The sequence below is a fragment of the Achroia grisella genome, unplaced genomic scaffold (assembly GCF_030625045.1).
Source record: "Achroia grisella isolate CSIRO2021 unplaced genomic scaffold, CSIRO_AGI_Agris_v1 utg4116, whole genome shotgun sequence".
NCBI lineage: Eukaryota > Metazoa > Arthropoda > Insecta > Lepidoptera > Pyralidae > Achroia > Achroia grisella.
In genome coordinates, this window is record NW_026712845.1 from 764,861 (window position 1) to 791,206 (window position 26,346).

At 30.7% G+C, this 26,346-nt stretch overlaps 1 long non-coding RNA gene across 1 annotated transcript; it reads left to right on the forward strand.

The window, feature by feature from the left end:
* Positions 1-13,026: 13,026 nt before the first annotated feature.
* On the forward strand, positions 13,027-25,568 carry LOC131844725 (uncharacterized). The gene is made up of 4 exons (XR_009357603.1): positions 13,027-13,139; positions 13,749-13,838; positions 14,749-14,898; positions 25,282-25,568. It is a non-coding gene; the product is annotated as an uncharacterized LOC131844725 (long non-coding RNA).
* Positions 25,569-26,346: the final 778 nt, after the last annotated feature.

Sequence of the window (26,346 nt, forward strand, 5' to 3'; positions counted from 1 at the left end):
ATTTTAAGTGTCGTTCACATAATATTTGAAATGACAATGTATGATACATACACACAACGACCGCTACAATCAGTTAATTTACCGCAATTTTCCTGTAGTATTGTATATAAAAAGACCAAAACTCGTTACAAGAAAAGGCATAACAGGGCGACGACATGTGTGAACAGAATATACTTGTGCTTAAGTGAAAATAAAAAGGCTGCCAAGTGTGCGAATGGAGCGCTGACACTCAGTAGCTGAAAGATATAGGAAATTGTACAAAGCATTGTTATTTATTTTATTACACATATATGATAGCGTCTTGACCTAATGGTACTACTTGAACTTATTTTGAAGGTCGTGACTTCAAATCTGGATGCCACAAATAATTATGCATAAATTTATACTTCTAACTAGCTGTTACCCGCGACTTTATCCGTGAGGAATTAAAATTCTTTTTATTAACATTAAAAATTATTAAGATAGAAGTAGCCTAAACTACTCCTTATAAAATAAACTATCTGCGAGTGTAAATATTTATATTATTTATAAATATTTAGAAAAAAATACACACTTATTATAGTTTACAATATGTAGTAAAAATATAACTGATTATTGTCTGTACATGAATGATGTAGGAGAAAAAGTATTATTGAAGGACATTATAACTGTAATAGAACCCAAAAAAAATAAGTGTTACAATTTTTGACTGATTGTCTGAGCATTTGTCCGCTGTAACAGAAATGGCTTAACCTGTTTGGGTGCAATATTCATTAATCCATTATGTATTGGTAAACATTACCTAAATATATGCGTATAATTTATACAAATCGGTTAACAAATAAAAAAATTACATGTTAGGTATATAGTTTAATTTAATATATATATATCACATAACAACTTATAGTGCCTATAGTACCTAAATTACAATACTGTCAGCTCAGTCTTCTGAATGCATTCAATGAATACAGAATGCACAATGTAACCGCAATGAACTAGTGACGTTACGCATAACAAAATTCTAACATATATACAGCTGTATTATATTAAATTCATATTTCAATATATCCTAGAGGCAATAATAGCGTGTAGCCACTAAAATATTGATATTGAAATATGAACTTAATATGTAGCAATTAAAAAATTATAGAACACAGTTCTACTACACACAGTTCGAGTTACACTTCTCTATTTTCTGAATTTTAAGTAATTAGTTGTACTGTTTTTCCCAAGAAAATAAAAGTTATAATAAACAAAACGCAATATTATGCAAACGGGAAATTAAATCATATATTTTTTTAAAAATCATATAGATTGTATTTTTTTAAGAAGCTACAAAAAAATAAAGTATAGAATTAAAATGTATTATTGCGTTATTTATTTTTAGATATTATACACGAAGGGGCTATTTTCAATAATAAACAATATACAAACAGGAAAATGTGTCTCCTGTTTTCTTGAAAATACAGTTATATTTTTGGAACAACCATCCTGAGTTTATTCAAAATTTACATTGTATTTTGATCATGTCAGCATTTATAAAAGTTATATTTTTTGAAGCAATATCCTTATTATATGAAAATTTAAAGAATACATTTTTCGTTTATTTTGATTGTCAGTATTAAACTGTAAAATATTGTCTGCCTGTTTCACCAACTTTATAAGGTGTGTTTCGGTTGTAGAGAAAAGGCACTAAAATTACAGAATAGGAGGACAAAGAAGTCATGCATATAACTACTCAGTTCTTCAAATGGCAACGCATGAGTGGTATCACTACAAAATGTTAAAAAAAACAGCAATAATTTTACAAGTATAGAAATATGCATACGTAAAATTATTCCTATTTCGAATAATTCCTTCAATAAAAGTGGCATATATAAAAGGGTATCAAAATAACAGAACTATTGATAAAGGTAATGGTGAACAAGTTACCAGCAACAGTTACCACTGATCATCAAGAGGTCTGTCATATTGTTTACAACTCTATAACATAAGAAAATAATATTTATAAATGTATAATATATACATATTTAACTGGATAAATAGATCAATTCTAAATTAATGACCTGTTATAAATAATTGTGATACTAAAATTTACGTTAAGAAATTATAGAAATGTATGAAAAACAGCTAATAACATGAAAATTTTGCCCCAGGCAACGACTTTAGTCTGTGCCAATCCGTTCATTTCAACTTAGATGAGTTGCCGAGTCGAGTTCATGTTAAATAAAATTAAGTATTCATCCCGTGTGATTTAGCTAAAAGCGTTAAACATTAATTCATTAACTCGTCTGCAAATAACTAACAATGTATATGTAATTAGTATATTATATTGTTGTAATAATATGTAACAATAGTCTTGTGTTCTAAATAAGTGAAATAGATATAAAAAAAATTCTAATAATACCAGTTGTACCACAGTCCCACCTACATGAAACTTATAGCCAATGTGTTATTCTGATGAATAAGCTACATTACTGTAAAGTTTTTTCAAAATCCATTCAATAGTTTTAGCGTGAAAGAGTAATAAACATCCATCCATACTCACAAACTTTCGCATTTGTAATGTTAATAAGATATACCCTACTAGGTATCTTAGTAATTCTACGCGAACAAAGCAGTTTAGTACAGTATTTTCTTTCGAGATTTACGTTCTATGTTTTCTTCCCTGTTCGGCTCTTACGACATTCTGGAGATTAAAATGTGCGGTGACATAATTCTTCCTCCATTACCACACAAAGAAATGTAGTAAGTACCTACTTTACAACAATATAAAAGCAATTCCACCTTCATACTGAAAAACATTGCGTATGTATAAATTGTCAGATGTATATATTTATACAGATTCTTCGTTATTAGAAGTAGACAACAATAATAAATTGTTTGTTACACTTATTTTACTGTTTCAAATTTATATTATTACAATTCACGCTTAAAACGTGTTTGTTAGATAAAATAGGTTTCTGAAACAAACATACAAGCATTATAAAACGCTAATATTGTTTTCAGGCACAATAGACACGGAAAACAATACCTGCCTCTTGATATTCGTGTACCAGAACCTTGATAAAGACAATGAGGTAGATAACAAAGAACGACACTGAAATTGAGATAATATTTTTTTTTATTTTAACGCACCAAGAATGCCTAACAAGCTGACAGTCCACCTAATGTAGTGTGATACAATCACATCTACATGTAACCCTCGTTATAACCTTATATATATATATATCTGAGGATTAATTTTAAGTACTACTTTTATTATATATGGAAAGATATAGAAACTTAGTTATGTCCATTTCGTAGCTATTTTTAGCAATAAAATTATTATTACTCACACTTTCGTACATTACATACTTTATTAATAGTAAAAAAAAATTGCTGCAACTCTCAGAAAGAAACACATCCTATAAAACAAGTTGTTTTACGGTGGAAATAGAAAGAGGAACCCACGCATGCGATAAAACGAACAATATCCGTACTTTACTCCTTATTTTACTTCCATTAACTTCCACCAACATAATTGTTAGATACACATATAATGTCGGAAAATAAACACCAAGTTCTCAGTTCTACAAACAAAATAATGGTTTCAAAATAACGGATCAACAACAAATTGTGAATATTCAAGCAATTTTTATATACCAACACGCACTGAAGGTTCTTCCTTGTATACAAATACCTATATCTAGTTATACACCAAGTCCGTTAAGGTCTAGACACAAAAGATTGAGTGCCATAACTTTAATTCTTACATCTATTTTATACTTTGCCTCATTTGCTAATATCAAATATTTTTAAACTTAAAGTCGATTTTACATTTATATATGCCATATGGTTCACTTCGTAGGACTTCAGTGCACATGACGGTACTCTATAATTTCACTGTCATTTCACTCTTCAGCCTGCTAAAACAAAATATAAGCCTTAGGAGCCGATTCTCGACAGGTCAGTTTATTAATTATATGTATATTTAAACACAATAATTACATTTTATTTTTCAATATGTTGTCTACACAGACAAGTTTGATTTTCTCCCAATCATAGATAATGAGCGTATACAGATTATCCTCAGTATCGATACAGACTATAATATATATATATATATATATTTAGGATAACTAGAATACAAACCGGAAAATACTGAATAAACTGCTTGAAGGAGTAGCGGTAGGTAGCTCACCTGCAGAATAAACATAAAGACAGATAATGCCGTTAGAGCCCAATAAAACCTACAGTCGATGATCAGCTTTCCTGGTGGTCACGACTATTAGACAAAGAATCCACTAAAGATTCTTGATGGTAGAAAATTAAAGAGGTCTATATATCAATGTAGATTACTTTGTGCAGTCAGACTCTGGTTGTAAATAATTTATACTCATTGAATAATAATCTTATTATATCTTTTACAATCCATATCCCAATTGAATATTGACAATTTTTTATGTTTACTTTGCTAGAAGAGGACAGTTTTGAACTAAAAACGTAACGTCGTCGTTTATTTTTATTATAGTAATTTAATAAATTAAATAATTATATTAATAAAGGCAATAACAGACAAGCAGAGAGGCTGGACTCACTGCCCACTATGAGTTTTAGCCCGTTTTGTCACGATTAATACGCCTTAATTTTACTATAAGGAGCAATTATAATAGTTTATTATATGACATAAATAAAGATGATGATTATTATTATTTCGGTATAAAATTTACATATATATAAAATCGCTATTAAGTTACTTAAGTATCAGTATAAAATTACTTTTTCATATGTCGACCCCACGGTACAAAATATTCATGAATCGGTCCGCGCGTGCCTCGAGCTGCCAAGTTAATCTCAACAAGTAATTTCCGACGAAATCTTTATGTCTTCGAAATTACCGCTGAACATTAGGTTAAGGGCCGTGTAATGATCGTTTTATTGAGCAGTCGGTAACAGAAATGTTCTGTACAAGGTCTGCAACTAATATACGAGTTTTATACGTATATAAACAATGAGTAATAACTAACAACATTTATAAGCTTCCTCACTTTCTTGTACACTAGTTTTTTCTTCAGTAATTACTAATCTGACAATAATAATAACAACAATTCTAGACAATTCAGCATCATCTAATCCCAAGCTAAGCAGAGCTTGTATTATGGGTACTGATATAAATACTTATGTAAGTACATTTTTGTAAACACATACATAATATACATAGAAAACACAATACACCAAGAAAAATAAAAACAATAATTACAAATATTGTACCGTGCGAGGAATTGAACCCGCAGCCATTGGAATTAAGACGACATGCTAAACTGATAGATCACCGAAGCTGTCAATAAAAATTTGAGTCTCGTCTATGCCAAATACTGCCTTAATACTACATTTTATTAAGATTGCCAACAAACAAACTCTACCATATCTGGAATTAGTATCTATGAATGCCGCTTTACAAGAACTACAATAGAAATTTCTTTGTTTAATTCCCCGAGTTTAATGGGCCTCTCTCGCAAGCAGAGTAATATTAACAGGCTTATTTCCTTTAATGGTTATACACATAATGCACATAAGTATGATTTCCTCTACATCGACATTTTTAGACTCCAAATTAATTAATTAAATAGAAATACCAGCTGACAGCCCACCTATTGCGCACCAGTAGAGGATGTTAAGATGAACAGGTCAGGTAGTCCATGACAAATTCACCAATAATTTTTTACGATGGCTACCAGAGGGAACATCGTGGAAGTCTGACATGGTACATTGCTAACTATGGGGCCATAAGACCACATTACTAACAATCTCTTTCCTCCTGATGGTAAGCGGTTATTGTCGCCTATATACATTCCACAGATATCCCGTAATCATACGACGCACGTGGTATCTCTGATGCCCTTCCAAAGGACTCAGGTATCATAGCACGGTACTCTATAGTCACTGCCATATCTCACCCTTCAACTGAAAGAATAAAGGAAACTGTGCTGATACAGGTGAATAGCAGTTCCCACGCAGATGACAATATTACGTGTACAAAGTCTAACTAATTATATATTCTTTGTGATACACAATACTTGTAAAATAAATATGAATATGCGTACTATGCGTACAAAAGTATAGTTACTTAATGGATTTGTATTTATTTTATTAATTACGATACTATATCATATAACAATAGTAGCGGACAAAACAAAATATAGTAAAACCGTTAAGAGATTAAATGGACTTCCGCAAAATAACATCTTAAATAACGCAAATATGTTGTATACTGTACTGTGTAATCAGAAATGCATTTTTTATTCTAAATTTGTATTTAAATTTATAGTTCTTTTATTCTACAATCTTGTTTATATTTCAACGTCTTAATAATCGTTCCTAATATATATATCTGTATTTCAAGTCTTCTTCTGTATCTTCTTTTTACCGATATACATATAAAAAAACCTACAACAAAATTAGTAATAAAGTTAGAAAGACTAGACATTGTAGTGAACTCGTATGTGATACACTATTTGTATGCACTAATTACATTTTCCCTATTTTGCTTACTAAGTCCATTAACAATAACAGTTTCATAATTACTGTGAAATTCGCGATGCAACGTTGAGTTAAATCTGTTCTGTAATAGTTTGTGCCAGTGGTGCAATGTATTAGAATGTCTGCCACAGGAATTACATACAATAAATAAAACAATGACAAATTTGGCTACAGTTTGCAACTTTACCGAATGCACACGTAATTGCAAAACTCTCATATAGCAGCAAGCGTCGGAATATAGGATTAAACTTAATCTGAATAATGAAATACTTTATTTACCTTTTATAATTTTCCGTATTCTTTGTTGTGGTAACGATAATAGAAATACTTGCTTAAATCGTTACCACCGTAATTTGAATTTAGCGCTTATTGAAACTATTAATAAATGATAATAATATGTTTTTATTATAGGCAACCAACAATATATAATAACAACCAACAACCTTAGTGTAATATGTACATAAGTTACATAGAAAATAAAACAACATATATATTTTAAGTATGCGGTAATGACATTATTAGCAGTAGTTCTACTACATAAGTGATAATAATATACAAGATATAGTGCTTAGATTACAAACATGAGAATGGATACAAACACATTATTACATACAATAAAAGAATAAATTGAACAAATCTATAGAAACACTACGTAATGCCAATAAAAAGAGTTACCTAATATCAAAATTGTGGTCAAACGGTTAACGAGATAAAATTGTAAATCCAATTGAACTTAATTTCATTGAATTCTCCAACAATCGACAATATGGAAACCCGGGCGGCTAACAACGCAGAAAGCGCAATAAAATACCGAATCCGTTCAGAATAATTGCTAAAAGTGAACGTTTAACGGATGATGGGTGTTACATTAACTATTAAGGGCCCTTTAGAATACCCGCAATCTATTTAAACGAGCAAAATTAAATTACGAGGGACAAAGCTATTAAAGTAAATGATTGTAACGCAAAAACATTTTAAACGAAACATTTTATAACGTGGTCCCGGTGGGCTGTTTAAAAGTTATGCCAGCAACAGCTGCTGGAGACATGTCTTAATGAGGGATATTTAGATGAGTTTAAAAGGTGAAGTGTCTCAAGTTGTCGTATATGAATTCTTGCTGTATGGTGACGAAAAGTTTCAGAGTTGTTTTAAATGTGGTTGCGATTTTTGTCATTTATGCAATGTCAATGATTTCTTATTTACCATAGAGATAATGTGTACTTATATGAATCAATTTAAATTCTAATACCACTTCTGAAATGTTCACAATCTCCTTTTTTCCATATATATACAATTATTATAAACGCGAAAGTATGTGTATATGTCTGTTACATTTTTATTACTAAATGGTTGAATGGATCTTAATGAAATTTAACATGAAGATAGATTATATTACGAAGACGAATATAGATTTGATTTTATCTAAAAAGCAGACGAAGTTACAGATAACTCTTAGTCACTTAGCAACGAAAGGAAGATTGTCGAAGATAAGTACGCCATTTAATATTGAAACTTCTTTGTTTATTTATGTAACTATTGTTATTAAATAAATATTGTAAAATTATTGTAACCAATGATATGATTTTACTGTTATAATTATAAAAGGGAAAACGCACTTTCAGTTATTTTTTTAATACAGTATGAGGTAAAACATACCTTTCATAAACATACGTACTACGACATAAAAATACCTTTAGTATTATATTACATTTTTATTAATTAATTAAGCTACTCCTTATGCCTCTCTACCTACAAGTGGTGATTTATATTCATTGAATACTGAGCCTTTAAGCATTGAAATAAGATTCAAATTATATTAAAACGGTTAATAACATTAAAAATATATAATACGTATATTCGTTTATTCGCCTACATAGTAATAAAGACATTTGAAACGTGGGTAGTCAAATAACATGCACCCTACATTGTACTATAAATACAAAAATATTTTATAACTCCAAAGGATATAATATATAAAAGGTTCTTTTATAAACAAAATAAGATTTTATTCTGTATAAAATACCTAACTCGTTTAATATTATAACATGTATCAAAAATAACTTGGCACTTGTTCATAATTATGTTAGGTATCTCTGATCTATATTAACAGCCAAATTAGAAGCACATAAAAATTACATTAAAAACGCCAAATATAAATATAATCACACGCAGCCTTTTAACAAGTGTTATAGTGGACTCATATAAACATAAACTGTAAATAAAATAAATATATACATTAATAAAAAGGAAACAGAACACAAGTTCTTGCAAAAATATAGCAAATACAATTGCTGCCGTACGGCAGATTTTTTGAGCTGAGTTTAGGTTAAAGAGTGATATATGGCAGTTAAATAAAAGGGCACGGAGGCACAACTTCTTAGACCTCCCGAATGATAACATAGAGGATGGTAGATACTATTGACCTTGCGTGATGTCATGATGTCTAAGACGCTATTTATGTATATACTAAAATATCATCCCAATCATCTGGATGAACGGCGGTCCTCCACCGTGCGTTTTTTCATATTTTTTTTGCCACGCACAACTACATTGTAAAGTCACCTTCTAGCAACGGTATTTCCAAGCCAATACAATATGGAAACCTTCAATTAAAGAGCTTATTCCTTCTCAATAGTCCGGAAACGCACTTGTAATTCCCCTGCTGTTACGGATGCTCGTGGGCGGCGATAATCACTTACCATCAGGTAAGCCGCAAGCTCGTTTGTTCCCTATGCTATAAAAAATAAACAACGGTTGCCGCCTACTAGGTGGGCCATCAGCATTCCAATTAAATAAAAAAGCAAATTATCTCATATTAATAAATAATTTATAAATCTAAAAACATTATAATTCCATTTCTTTACTTCGTTATGAACAACTCGTCTCAATTTTTGTTATTACGTTATAATTTGATTCAATATCTTGAAGCAATTCCACTAGACATTTTTTGCCCTTATCTAAATGTATTTAAAAATAGTATCATTTAGGTAATCATAGAATAATGTAAATTAGATTTTTTTTTTTTATTTTGTACATTTCGTATATTAATATGTGGGTAAGAGCTAGTATATTAATTACTAGCTTTTACATACGATATCCTCCACATGTCACTTAACTTTTTCTTTATTAAAAGAGTGAAGTTTTCTTTAAAAAACGAGTGAAAATCATTCATGTTGTTTCAGAAATCATAAGAACAATCAGACAGACTAACAAGAAAAATAATAAATAAAAAAATTCAATTTTATTATACAACAATATATATATAATACAAACGGACACTTCAGTTTTATTTATTTGTGTAGATACTTATTTATAGAATCAAAAACATTCTGAGTAACGGGTATAAAAATTATCACGTAGGGTTTTTTCAAAATGCTTAGAAATATGTAACATGGATCATCGGCGGTTGATAATATTTCTGTTTAGGAAAGAAGATGAAAGGATTCTTATTGGATCGAACTTCACGCGGTTCTCCATAATCGTAGATACCATCATAGTAAATTTCTGGTAAAATCGCCATAATAACAAACTGATCTGATTTCTCTTAACTCTAACTAATCCTCGTTCTATCATTTTCTATTCTGCTCCGTCATATACCGTTCGCAAAGATACATGCATTTTTAAATCAACATCCATAAATAAGTAATCGTGAACTTGCGCAGATTCTAATAAGTAAGTCATATAATCTTGCATTTTTTTTAATAATTATAAAATAGAAAGTTATATTAACCCCAAAAACTACAATATTGTAGCAAAGAACAGTCTTAATCACATCAACATTCAAACAAAATAAATACTTATCGTAGATGCTCTATTCGTGTATGAGCTATTGTACCACAGACAGACACACAGACCCAGCATACCGTATAACACCCCTTTCGAGTCAGGGTATAAAAATTCTCTACTCCCTCCGTAATTAACATTAAAGGAGAAATTAGATAGAGATATCTTATATACCCTTATCTATTTTATCCGTGATATGAGCATGACATCTAAGTCCTTTGGAAAGGCAACGCATCACGGGTGTCACATGATAACGTGATATCCATAGTACTGTTCGTTCATATATAGATAACAGTTACAGCTTAATATCAGATTGTTTACCATTACTATTACACAAAAAAAGAAATAATTAATAATGGATTAATATTAATTGTTTAATTCTGCTAAGTAAATAATAAAATCCATTTAGTAGTGAAATGCACTTAAAAATAACACCTAATTCGATAAAATAAAAGTATCTTATAAACAGAGTATAAACATCAAAACATTTCCAACATTTAATGGAACTGTTTAATCTTGTTGTATTTAAACCACCCATTCTCTCACTTGCCTTTCAACAACTTTCTATCATAATCTGCTTACATTGATCACTAGTACGTGACAGTGCCACTGAGATGCCACTTCGCGACCCCCGTCTGGCAACCTTTAAATTATCTTATGTTTCCTCTTTAGAACACGGTATATGGTAAATCATAATTAATTAAAAGATTATTTATTATGTTGTAAAAGCTTTATTTATACATAAATAAATAATAGCCCTGGATAATTTACACAGAGCCATGGTGTATCAGATAACTGATAAAAATACTTTAAATACATGCATAATATACATATGAAACGTATAGACCAGAACAAAAAATCATAATCATAAGTACAAACGTTTGTGTCGTACGAGAACTCCCAACTATCAGAAGCCGGAACTGAGGCGGCAGTGTGCTAAACTGCTGCAATGTGCAAAATCGTAAATAATGTTTGCCATTTAAATTATTTAAAGTATTACACTCCATTATTTGACGGTCAAGTAAAAATAACGGTTTCGGTTACATTTAGTCTTATTTCCAATATCGTATTAATTCACCTAAATACCGCTGAGCATCTTAATTGAATGGATTACACTTATTTCAACATTATTAAAAAGTTCCACAGCAACTCCAAACGCCTCGCCCACTTTAATAAATCCTTCTCGAAAACTTTTCTCGTAAATCAACACCAAGCAGAGTATTTTTAAGTCGCCATTTGCTTCAAGACATTTCTTGTGGTGAAACAAATTTCCAATTGTGTCAGATAGCGAGTTGATCTTCAAGCGACTGTCAAAAAATGCAAGTTCTAAATCTATAGTATTTTTTTATTAAAACTAAGAAAACTGAAGGCCGAATAAAAAAAATGTCCTATATAAATAAATAATAAATAGATAACCTGGACAATTACCACTGCGCCATCTAGTCCCAGGGTAAGCATAGCTTGTGTTATGGGTGCTAGATAACTGATATAAATACATAGGTTTTTCTTGTAAATACATAAATAATATTTATTTAAAATAAATCTATGTATAAATAATTTTAAAAAAATATACGTAGAAAATAACGATACCGATACAAACAATCATACTCATGAATACAAATGTTTGAACCGTGCGAGGAATGGAACCTGCGACCGAATCGAATGTAGATAGGTTTTTAGTCAAATTTAGTCCTTAGTCAAACTAAATTTGTTTAATATTATTGAATAACTATTAGTACAAAATCGTTATTCTTTGCTAATACAATAAAATATTAGATTGACGAAATTTAAAAATAAATACAACGAACTGTATGGAAACAAAATGAACTCACCATTTATTTGATTTCTTTATTTACTTATTCATGTATTTATAATAACACTAATATACGTTATAAATGAATTCTTAACTTTTTAAACAAGTATCGTCATATTCTTTTTTTATTAATATCACACAAACACAAATGACAGGTGTCAAACAAAAAGTTTATTCACGAGTTTCACTGCTCTGTGCTCTATATTTCTATATTTCCACGTTATAGCCGAATGTGAAAAATAGGGAAGTGTAGAGGGAAAACTTTTAAAATTAGAAAACATTTATACGTATACCTGTGCCACGACAATTATGTAAGTAAAAAGAGTAAATAACCAATCTTACTAATATTATAACTGTGGAAGTGTGGATAGATGGATATTTTTTACCATTTGCCGCAAGAACTACTATAACTAGAATTTAATGAAGTGCCCAGCGAATCAAGTTGGTTAACTGCAGTACTAGATAACACAGAGGTAATCCATGCAGACAACTTTTTAAAAAGTCTACCTCTTCTATTAAATGGATTTATCTGTCCAGATTGGCGTAATAAGTCTTTACATATCGATATGATTTTCTCATGTAGTTTCTTTAGAACTGCCTACGCTAAAGCATAGTCTGACAAGATGCCAATCAAGTATAAAAACTGATTACTTAACCCGTATTGGGAGATTTCACGAGGAAATAATCAGGATGTTCTGTATGGTTGATACAGTGAAATTTTAATTAATACTTTGTTGGGCTTATTTTTGACTTGTGTACAACGTCTTACGGTGTTAAGTTATTAGCCATAGATACATGTTGTTTAATAGCATACTTTAAAGTTATATATATATACTCGTACCAGTGGAGAATGACAATATGAACATAAAGTCAGGTTAGCACATGGTAGCAAACTTACCAGGAATTTATTACGATGTTCCCAGGGGATAGCGCATGGAGATCAAACTGACATGGGAATTGCTAGCAATTACTAACAATTCCCTTCCCTCTACAATAGTATTACAGTAATGGCTATATTAAATAAAATAATACTATATTAAAGGTTAATATTAATAATTTTATACAGGTAATATATATATAATAATTTTATAACAATAAATTATAACAATATTTTTATATAGAAGGCCAATAATAGTAAGGTATTGTGTAAATAATCTAAAGATTGTAATCTATCTTGGATGTCATATTGTCCAATCTCTTAATCTGATCTCGGCTACAAGCCAGAACATTCAGTTACAGTTTTTGATTATTTATCTATTTATATGGTTAGAAATTCTATAGGAAGTTCAGGTATATATAATATGTAGTATCGACTGCTTGTTACGGCATGAGTAAATTTTTCGAGAACATTCTTTTTCTCATTTAGTAAATCAAATAAATTCTAATTGAAAGTGTTTAACGATTAAATGTCCTTGAATGATCAATTTAAATTTTCAAAATTTAAAGATCACAGGACTTTTCAGCCTCTTGTACATGTCATATTTTTCGCTACCTTTACCGGCCAGTTTGGCTAACTACTTCAGTTGAGAAGAACTGGCAAGAAACACAACTAGTACATTTTTAAGCATTTTTATTCAGTTTCAATTTGGAAAACATGTATGACTCTTCGGTAGAATATTATTTGGACCTGTTATTTCAATTAAAATTATAGATGCTGACTTTCTACGGAGTTGACTGCGCCGTACCTGTCTCACTTATTTTAACAAGCAAATTACTTTTAAAGACAAATTTCCCTTGAAAGGTGAGTAAAGGAAGTAAAATTATAGGGACAGTTGCTTGACATCTTAGTTCTTCGATGATGAATCACTTGAGTACCATGATTTACATGATTACGAAATGTCAGTGGTGCTGTTCATATATATATAGAAGCGACTATTACCAGTTACCACTTACAATCAAATAGGCCGTCATTCTTACTTGAGATTTCAGTTTCATAATATTCGTGCATGGAATGATGTATGAACTCAAAGTAACAATTCCAAGAGATTTTTAAAAGGAAAATGAGAATGGAGCAAATCGAGTTAAATTCCGCTTCGGTGAACAATTTCATTTATAACAATTTGTATTCGACGTAATGATGTTGTTAACTCGAATGCAAATTGAAATACAAGATATTTATAACCATTATAAAAACAAATTATCTCACTTAATGTACACTGTGTTTGTGCAAGTAAAGTACGAGCTGACAGAATATAAGTGGAAAGAAACAGAGGTTGAAATGACATGGCTTATTTTCTTATACGCACTAATTATGTCATTATTATACTTAACAAAATAAGAAATTATCATGAAAGCTGAAAGAGTCTAGCCTACGATTTATTTAAGTTAAATAATTTTTCATTAGAATATTTTTAAGTTATTCCGATGTTTTAATTTCACAACAATTTTCTATAACTAATGCCGACAACTGTAACGTTATCTTACTGTGCTACTATAAAATAAAAATAAAGTCAATCAAAATACTTTCCAAACCCAATAATAATAAAAAAACTTTAGAATATCAAGAGAAGCTTATAAAGACGCCTATTTTTTCTGGTTAAATTACATAGTTATAGATATTGCTAACATGCAAGATAGAAATATTTTGTGTTTCAAAAAAGAAATATCGAAGACCAATAGCAAAGTCAATTTATATTTATTTTTTAAATTAGGTCGACCAGAAACCGGAACTAGGACATCATTTATATTCAAAACAACGCAATCATATTCAGCCAACTAACGCCTCGCAGTATCAGATGGGATTATTAAACACCCCCCACAGCTGCAAGCAGCATTTTGAGTCAAGCGAGTTTACATCAGAAGTGAGTTTTTAAAATGATAAAATTTCTAAAACCAAGGGGAGTTGTTTTGCAGTAAACTTAGTTATTCAACGCTTGGCATTAAATCCATTTTATTCATACTGTAAAATTCTCTTATCTCTATATAAAAAAAACAATATTCGAATTTTTAAAATAATTATGTTGAATTAAGTCTTATTTTGGCAAAAATATACCTATCATTCATTATAAATTAAAATTAAAATTGGTGTGTCCGTTTGTATTAAAATAACCGTTTTTTTACTACATGCATATGAATATAAATACGGTACATACACCAAAATAATGTTTTTTTCAATTGTTGGCTGTATGTCTGTCAGTCTGTTTATTCCGGCTAATCTCTGAAATAGCTGGACCGATTTTGACGGGACTTTTTGCAGGTAGCTGATGTAATAAGGAGTAACTTAGGTTTATTTTATTTTAGAAAAAATCTCTAATTAACTTTTTGTTAAATTCCACGCGGACGAATTCGCGAGTACAGCTATTAATAAATAAATCATAGTGGCTCAATAAAAATAGCACTATTCATAGAACTATAAAATAACCTGATTCAATTTAAATTCACACTAAGGATAAGAAACCAGCATTGACAAAAAACAAAAAAGAGTTCTATTTAAAAAAATGTGACATTCGATTTTCAAACAAGTACAGCAGTATACATCCAGCTGTGCGAAAATAATATATAATACATTTCCTTTTATTTTTATTGATGGCACCTCGTCGACTCTTTATTAGAAGACATTATGCCAGTGTCGAGTGTAGATTTTGCCCATTTTATTTAACGATGTCCAATTTTTAATTTTGTTTTATTATGCCCACGTTTAATTCGTACTTTGTAAACGTATGATATATGACATTTTGAATGAGCTCAACGATTAAATCATTGTCGTCAAGTTTATTTTAAGTAAAAGTTAAATAAAAATTTAAGGCAGTTTGTTTAGACAGGTAGACTACTTGGAATAGATATTCCATAGAATATCTATATATATATATACAATCTATATACATATACACGTTTAATTCGTACTTTGTAAACGTATGATATATGACATTTTGAATGAGCTCATAAATCATTGTCATTTCAAGTTTATTGTAAAAATTTATAGTTTGTTTAGACAGGTAGACTACTTGGATATTCCATGAGTAATATGTATATAGATTGTATTTGTGTATAACTTCATATGGGCATTTAAATAAAAATATTTTTTTTTAATTCAAAAGGGAGCTCCTGAAAAAAATAAAAAAAGGATATACCTAACATGATGTCGATTCATCGAAAGATTCACCGAAAGATTCCTCGAAAACGGTTGAGAAGCCCTTTGAACTGAGCACAAAATTGGGAAATATGATCATGTTTGCAAAGCCCAATTAAGAACCATTTCCAGGTATTTTGAAGATGCTCAACTTATTTAATTGCTCTTCAGTGAGGTTTAAATAACAAGAATACTTGTAATGAAGGTAAAAAAAGGAGTGCAGAATATTTAAAATCTACATAGAATGTTTAACAATCTTTATAATTTATTAAATTCTATGAAATATATTGCGAATATAGTCATCTCCGTGAGTACCCCTATCTCACCTTTTGCCTTCAAATAGCGTATAAAGTGAGACGTAAATGTATATATCTCACTTTATTTGTTTGGAATATTTTCACTATGTTTTTCTCCTCCTTTTATTAGAAGAGACTCGTATCAGATTATTAGATACCACAAAACAAGAAGTAAGTTTTGTGTGAGATACTGAGTCTGTAATATGTGTCATATAAATAACTGTGCTATAATAAAATTATAATATAATGTTCTATATGTTCAATGAATTAACACATTATTTTGGTTTCGTCAACAGATTCATTCATTTTCGTTAGTTCAGTCAGAACGTTCATTTTTAGACTGCGATGTAATTATGTTTTTTATTTCTTTTTAACTACTAATTATATGGTAAATTTATCATAATTTGTAATTACCGATAAAATTCGTGTAATATTGAAACTGATATTAAAGACAATCATCGTATCCACTTCTAGGATAAGAAGCCTTGTAAATTTCGTTAAAATATTCAAAGTGAAATAATAAATTACGTGACATGTAATCAAATTAACTACAATTTACAAGCTAAGTCACCCCAAAGCCTTAAATAATAACAGAGGCGTGGCGTAAGAGGGACGTGACAAAGACACAAAAACCCAACTGTGATTTTCTTAAGTAAAAAAAAATAACTGTATGTATGACTGATCTATGTAGTTAACACGCTAATCTATAACATTTTCTAGGTTTCCTGGAAGAAATCTATTGTTAGAGAAAAACTCGACCTTGTAGGTACATTACAATTACTGTATTACTGTTTTTTTTCTCATGTGTACGTACAATGAAGAATAGAGTATATATCTTTTTTTATTAAAATTTATTGAGCCTTCACATGGGTAGGTATGTAAAAAGTTTGAATTTGAATTTGAATTATATTCTACAAAAAACCTGTAAATACAATTTTTGTTAATAACTTACACATATTTTAGTAGATGCTTGCCAACTATTCTTCCATGTCTTTACACTACAATTTGAAGAAATTATACAAATAATTTATAATATATTTTGTTATCCTCTAGTATATTTGTCCATCTCATCGATTTCTACTGCCTAACGGTTTGCTATATAAGCTTTTCGGTCGAAGTGTTAATTAAGACAGTAAAATCAGAGTACAAAGACTGAAGCTACAATAGAGATAACATCAAACGAGAGAAATATGCTAACACGATTATAACAAATTGAACTACATAGGTCAGTGTTGGATTGTTGAATCCTTATAAAGTAATGTATAACATAGAGTGGACTATATTTATTGAAAAGAAAATAATTAAAGGAAAAGGAAGTAAAAATACGATTTCGACCTGGAAGAACGTCTTCCACAGTCCGAATACCAACCCCAAAGTAAGCAAAGTAACACCAAACTTAATCACTTTTGCTTAGGAACGTCCCGATGTGTATATGTTTCGTGGCTACGCACTCTAGAGTGTACATTTTCATAAAAACAATTATATTATATTAAATTAATATTTGGTTTTATATAGTTAAAAATACTGAGCGTCCTTTTTACGTCAGTTCTTATTTTCAATTGTTTTTTTATTCTAGTTTTGAAATTTAAGTGTATTTATTTGTGGCCAGTATTACCAAGCGCCCTTTGATTCAGTAAACAAGCCGGTGGTACAACCTGCTTAGACTAAGGAGGTTCGGAATACAGAACAGCGAGACTCTTTCTAGCACATAGGACGCCTACCGTCCTATGAGCTAGGATTGCAAACGTATACAAAATTTGTAGTAGAGCCTCTAGACCTCAAAATGATAGATGGCTATCTGCCTTCATTATTTAAGCTTAAAATCGTCGACTTTTGAAACCATACTACATATGCCATCTCGCTATTACTCTCCTTTTGGCAACTGAATAGTGTACAAGCTGATAGCTTACATGAAAAGCATGATAGACACAAAGTCGTTGTGTTCCATGCTTGTGCTACCTTTTCATGAGGACTGTCCGTAACCTGAAAAACTGTAATTTCAATGTCATAGCTCAAACCGAAATACAGGTAAGTAAAAATGTAAAAATATAATTTAGAGAGTTGAGAATGGATATAAGAGGACGACGAGAGGAGACGCCCACACATAATTTGTGGGCGTTTTAAATCGCGTCTCACAAATGTAACACAAATTACGCATAGGTATTGTTACACGCAAATTACGCGGGCTTGAAAAGTTTTCGTCTTGATACTTCCCAGTGGAAGAAATGTTAAAAGATTAGTAGTACCAAGCAAAACAACCGAGGTACACGTGTAAAGTTGAATTTTGTGCAATAACAGCCTAAGTATCTAGATTATTCCAAATTACAGTCGCAAACATATTGTGACAGTGCGGTGTCGTGAAATGTCTCTGATTCAAATTACAAAATTAGGTACTATCATCATCAGGACAGGCCTTTTCTAATACAATTAGAATACACAAAAAGCTGACCTGATGGTAAATGGTGGTTGCCTATAGATGAACAGCACCACGGACATCACATATCATATGGCTCTTAATGCCTCTGATTCAAAGAACTAAAGTACTGTTCTCCTACCCGTATCTACGGAATTACTGGTGTTCCATATTATACAATTCACATAATTTCACTACCTTATCTCACCCTTCAACCAAAACACAATTAACTAACTTGATTTGTAACTTACTCACATATGAGCTATGGATAATTATAAATTATTTTTACACTATTGTACGTATAGCTTTTAATTACTTGAATGTTAAACTAAAAAATGCACAAATTGGGCGTAAAGCAAATTAGACCATTAATACGCGACGGCAATGTAAATTTATTACATTCCTGCTGTAAAGCAGATTCATATTTTCATTTGACTTGAAATGATCGCCCATACGCCCCGAGCGGTGACTAGCCGCTTTATCTCGGAAACGTTCCTTTATTAGCCCTTTGTTCGGCTTCAAATTCCATTACTCCGTCATTCATGTTTACCAAATATTTTTCAACGCTAATGGGCATAGATTTACGGCTGCTTATTTTTTATACTATAATTGAGCTACAAGATATTGTGACAGAACAAAACGTATTATATTTTACTTTAGCTGTTGTTCTATAATAATCACACAGCCAGTAATAAGAAGTAAGAAAGGGAGAAAAGGACTATAACTATGTAACATACCTGTGGCATGTAGTCATGAAAAGGTAACAAACAGACGGATACACTTTCTCATTTATAATATCATGGATTAAAATAGATAATATATGATATATATATATGAAAAATAATAATTTTCTACATATTATTTCAGTTTTCCTACTTCTATTTTCCAACCGTTCATTGAACCTTTCCTAATTAGCGTCGTTAGTACAAGAGTCATCGTGTCAATAATTATGGAGTAAATTATTAGACCAGACTGTCCTTATAGCTAATAATGTTGTCACTGATTCCAACTAGTGCCATCACCATGCAACTGTTAGGCCTCAATGCACTACCTACTAAGTGGATCATCGATTGCGGTGAAACTCCGGATCTACGTGTTACGTACCCATATCGATTAGTACATGAGACTATTGTGGTCTAATCATTCTACTCCACTCACTAAACTCAGGTTGTGAGTTTGATATTTATACCTATTTTAATTTTCAGTGGTATTTTTGCAAAAACAATCGTAGAATTATGTTTTAATATAATTCTAAGATTACACACAGAATAGTTATTTAAAAATTATCTAAATGATCACCTGTTTTTATGAAAAATGTACCTTTTTATTCTAATTAAGTTAATATATGGTAATTTAATACACTATACACATAAAGCACTTAAAAAACAAAAGTTAATAAAGAAAAACAAATACCGTATATTTGTTTTTCTTTACTAACTTTTGTTTTTTAGTCTATCTTTTTTTAAATCCTACAGTCCGATGAACTCCGTTAATAATTAATATAAACAAATTTATTTATGAAAATATTTCAAGCTTGTCCTCTGCCATATGGGACACAAAAAGAGAGAAAGGACGAAATGTGCCCACATGGTAGTTAAATATTTATAATAATATATTATACGCTTTTACACAGTATTATTTTTAATATATGGTTTTCTTATTGCATTATTATTGTTTAAAAAATCTAAAGATCTTTAGTTTATATGGTTTAAAAATACTTGTTTTAACTTTAAATTGATATTTTAAAAGCTCTTAAATTAAATTTCATTGTTCTATTTTACCTAAAGTTATTATTTACTAAATATTCATTTTTCTTTAATATAGATAATCGAGTCTTAATATGAATGATTTTAAGATAAATAAAGGTCTAATTTTCGTCTCTCCATATACCAATCACAAACATATGGCTTACCTAATATGTTAATATGATTCTACAACCTCTAGGTAGATAAATCTTTCTTTTTTATCAAAAACTCTGACCATACATCCAGCAATGGTAAGAGGGACGACATAAATTTAAAAGTGACTTAATTTTAACTGGGAAGACAGCTTAATATTATTATCTACAGGAAATCCAGTAATAAATAAGTTTAAGCAAAGTGCACCAGTTCATAAATGTAGAGATACCCTGTGCTGTGTGTTGCGATCTTTCGTTGGACAATTTCGTGACAAGTTGAACAAACTGCACCTATTGATATGGACATCGCTGCACTACTGTCAGCTCGTGATCATGTTTGGTTAGAGCAACCTAGATTATGCGTGTTAAGACCCAATTATCTATATTAATAAAATGCAGTAAAGATGATATTTAAATATAAATATTAATTTTTAAAATAATTTTCTGCTCCTTTCTTCTTTTATCCACAATATGGAAAAAAGGCATATACTAAAATTTTGATTAAGATAATAATACGGATGACCTTTAACAAAACGATTATAAATTAATTTGACGGTATATATAAACAAACATTATAGTCTAGTCGATACATTTAATATGGATTACAAATTCCTCGAAAAAGAAACCAATAAAGAGACATAAAAAGCTTGTAAAAAAACAAATGACATACTAACCTCACATTCAAATTAAGAACAATTGTGAAAACCACTGAAATACGAGTAAATACTCTCTCCAATAATTTAATAGAAAAGCTGCGAAATTATTTTTTCGTGGGCGGACGATGGCATCAAAATTGAAATTTGACAAGAACAATCCAATTAAGGGTATTACGTTAAAGAACCAGGGCAAATCCGCCATTGTCATTAGACCCTCCACTAATTTACTTTTGGGCCCATACTTTGGAAAAAATACTTTTCGGCGGCTTCAATTAGCAATTAGTGAACGGTGATAATAATGCTTTTCTAAAATTAGATTAGCCAGTTACGGTTAATACAATATTTTACTTATTATAACGAACTATGTATAATGTAAAATCGAGGTTTGTTTTCATAACAACTTCATGCTGTCACTTTAGGACCAATGTAATTAGCTATGTGTTCATTTATATAATTATGATCTTTCCATGTTTGTTAATATTATACCAATTATTATATATAATTATACTGCATTGGCAAATGATGGTCCCGAGTTCTATTCCGCTCCACGCACAATCCAAATCTTAGTATCTTAGTATTCCAGAGCTTGTGTGATTCAATCTTTGTGGTTATAAACATATATATAATAAAGTTTTAAAGAAAGCAATTGTGTTCCATAGATATCTCGAACGAATATTAAAACCAGAAATTTATTTAAAGTCTGCATGAACATAGAGATTTCGTTGCTACTACATTCGAAGAACTAAAGTTTCTTTAGGTAAACAACGTATACATATATACATAAAATATCGTATATATCTAAAATATCGTAAAAGGTTAAGGTGAATATCTTTAATCCACACTAAACGTGATATTTTGATAACTCACGATACGGAGTTAACTCTTTCGGTTCAATTAAATTGAATCGAAAGAGTTGATATAACGGATACTGATCTTATTTACAAGTCCAAGTAATCCTCAATGCTCTGAATGCTGGTACTAAGCATTTTATATATTTATTTTATATTATATTTTCATATGTACTTAACTGGAATCCCAAATAAGCTTACGGATTATCTAATAATATAGTAAACGTTGTCTATGACATTACAAAATAAATCAGGTATGGAGCCCGTAGTGTCTTCTTGCGATAGCATTCTTGCAGACGAAAGATTCATAGCATTTCGTGATGATGTGATGATTTGATGATGCTGATGACTTATTGTTTTACATAATAGAGTAATCAATACGTAATTTGTGCAATATGTTGAGTAGACGAAAGAAATACCAATATAGTTTTTTCGTCTACTCAAGATTTTACACAATGTTAACGTATATAACAGACAGACATCTTTGGTACAACATTTCGCTTCCCGTCTACTACAAGCCTTTAAAAAGAATGCAGATAGAAACGGGACGTAACAAGATTTGCTCCCCTTCTCTTGTACCTATTTGAATAAATTGAAAATTATTTACACGGCACCCGCATGCACGAACATCGCATCGTTCACTTCTTTAAAGGATTGTGTGCACAGTAATTACATTTTAAAATAATTTCTAAAACAAACTCACACACTTGGAGATAGCTCAACAACTTTGAAATTGGATTACAAATTACGAAGGGGAAAATCGGACGAAAACCATAATAAAGTATTAAAAATCCTGCGGTAAACAACAAGTTATTGAAGTAGGTATTTGTGATGAAATTATGATGATTCGCAAAGCTGCCATTAACCTTTGCATTCCACTCGCCATCGACAGGGAATTCAGGCCCAAATGCTAGAACCTAAATGATCTCGGACTGTACGGTTTCAAAGGAACTTCCTTTTGCATATACTTAAATTGTGGAATGTACTACCTACCGAAGTTTTCTCGAGAGAGTATAGCATGAGGATGTTACAAGAGGGTATATTAAGGTTTCTTACAACAACACGCACGTGACACCCCTGGTGTTTCAGACGTCCATAGCCTTCAGTAACCGTTTACCACCAGATCTCCGTATTCTTGTTTGCCACCTACGTAAGATAAAAAGTAATAAGATAAATGGAAAAAAACTTAACAAACTGAATGTACAAAATTAAATATTCTTGGATATATGTTATAGACGGCAGTTGAAGAACCTCCTTTATAAAGTCGGTTGAAAATAAATTCCCGTTTCCCATTTGAGAACACAAACTGTCATCCGTATTCACACGTCGCTTTGGATTTTTTTGGATTAGATTTTCAGAGGTGTAAAAGAGTCAGCATTGTTTCAGATCCGCTTACATTTAAAGCTTTTAAAATGGGACGGTATTATAAAATGTTAAATATATTTCATTTTCATCAGACGTACGTTGCCACGAACGCATAAAACTGCATGCTGTCGTTATATCTATTTCTACGCTGGTTTTCTTTTGCAGTAGAAATAAAAAATATATAATTAGATCTGTCTCCACAACAGACACATTTAAAAAGAAAAATCTTATTATTAGCATCTATTTACACGAATCTTACTTTTTTCACTCTCATAACTTGTCTTGTGCAAATACTCTGATTTTAGTGTCGTTTTGCAAACATTACAAAGTATTTATGATGTTAATAAATAAAATTACCACCTTAATGTATCAATTTTATTTAACAGGAATCTATATAAATATGCTAACCTACGTGCTATATTTTATGTTATTGGAATAGCAACAAACTGATGGTAAGTGGTAACCGTCACGTATATATGCGAATAAAATATATGAGCATCCACAACAGTCACAATTATAATATTCAGTACCCAACTACATCATTCAGACGCATACTCGTTCACTTTTCCGCTTTTATCTATTTAATACTAGTATTTTATGTAATTGTAAAAGCGGTTCCCTAGGGATATGTATCCTGAGAGATATCTTCCTTCAACAAGACTGTCATCACAGATCACGGGCAAAGTAAGGAGTTACGAGCGTACCTGGCCTTCTGCTATGGCGTCTTGGTGCAGGAATCAATGATCGACGATGATGATGATCGATGAACCGATCACACACACAACACGCGCGGCGGTAATTAGTGTATATACACCTTGAATCACTTGAATCACACACACTATCTATATATATAAACCTTCACAATTCAATAGTTTATATTAAATCGTAGTGATTCAATTATTATAAAACGGAATTATGTGCAAGCGGCGTTTCCCAGACACGAGCGGGAACGAACAGAAATCGCCATCTTTTTTTTCCCAGCGGTGGTGCGAGTGTACTCGGCTCCTTTCGGCCCTAGATCGTGAATATGTCTTTCCTTGTCTATTACACGAAATGTGCATTTAAACTAGTTGTGGCGCAAACAGTAATAATAATTGAATTTACAATTACAATGTCCATATCTAATTATATATTTAACAGTTAACCTCTCATATACACAACCTATAAATAATTAAATAACAGCACAATGGACAGTGATATCGCTCATACGTTGCTATTCCTGGGAATTGAAACCTCATGCCACTGATCCTGTAATTTCACAGTCTCTAATTATACTCTAAAACCAAAACATTACCATCAAAGCTTACAAAGCAAGCTGCTTGGCGACTAAAATACTGAGACTGAAGTACATATATAGATGACTTTTTACATGTATTTTATATATAGGTATAATTGAAATCTTAGTGCTATTAAGTAAGTACAGAAAAGTTATCATGCCATACAATGTCAAAGAGTACGGATTAAATAAAATATTATTATTTATTACTATTAGAAGAAATCATTTTATTTCTCCTAATACAGCTGTTTAGTTATTTCTTCAGACGGTTATAATATAGTCTGCTCTTTAAAATCCTTATACATATTTTCCTTTGTCTTTCAGCGTATACTATTCAAATTTAAATACATGATTTACTTTGCAGACTGCTACACGAACAACTGCGTGATTCAAGCACAGTCTCCCTAGAGATATCATACTAAAGCTATTACGGAACGTAGGCGTTAGAACAGGGGAGGTCATAACGTCAGAAACTCAGGGCATTATGAAATACGACGCACAAATCCCAACTTTCTTATCTGTCATCGTTACATTTCTTTGTAATAAATAAAGTCATATAAATGTGAAAGTAAATATGTGTAAACTATATGTACATTATTTATTGCATATGTACATTATGTTGTTTAATGGATCAAACTGAAATGATAAAATATTCTTATGGGACTTTACGGTAACGCACCACATATTATTTTATTATTACATACCGTTCAATTTGATTAGTTATTTCAATTTAAAAAACTGATAAATAATTCAACTGAAACATAATAATAATCATTCCAGGACAACATCTAGTCCCAAATTCAACTACCTAAACCTTGTGTTTTGGGTACTAGATAACTAACAAATATATAGAAAACTTCCAGATCGATACCTACAATCATAATCATGAATATAAATATTTGTGCCGTGTATCGAACCCGCAACTGTTGAAAATAAGGCGCTGTGCTAGACCACCGAGGTCGTCATACAAATAAAACACTATTATTTTTTATATGATTATTTATTGAATATATTTTAGACTAGTAGGTATACGCGAACCCAGTGGATAATGAATGATATGGAAAGGAAATTAGATCAATTCACGAATTATGGCGAATTCAATAAAACTTCATCACATTTAGTAATAAGTATTGGCAACCCTAAAGACACAATTGGCTTAGTCACTGGAACGTCCGGACGCTCGGTCGCGGTGGACTGCGGCGAGTTCTGAGATCGAATCAGACCACAGACCCCTAGTGATATCCAATAATTTAATTATTCATTGATTGTTACATGTTTCTTATAATGAAATACATTTAAAACATTACTTTGAGAATCTCGTATTTAATTCACATCAATAATGATGTATGAATAGTAATCACACTGTGTTAAAAAATAATAATTAGGAAAGTAATATTAAGAATTAGGTTAAAATGAAAACTAGGCATAA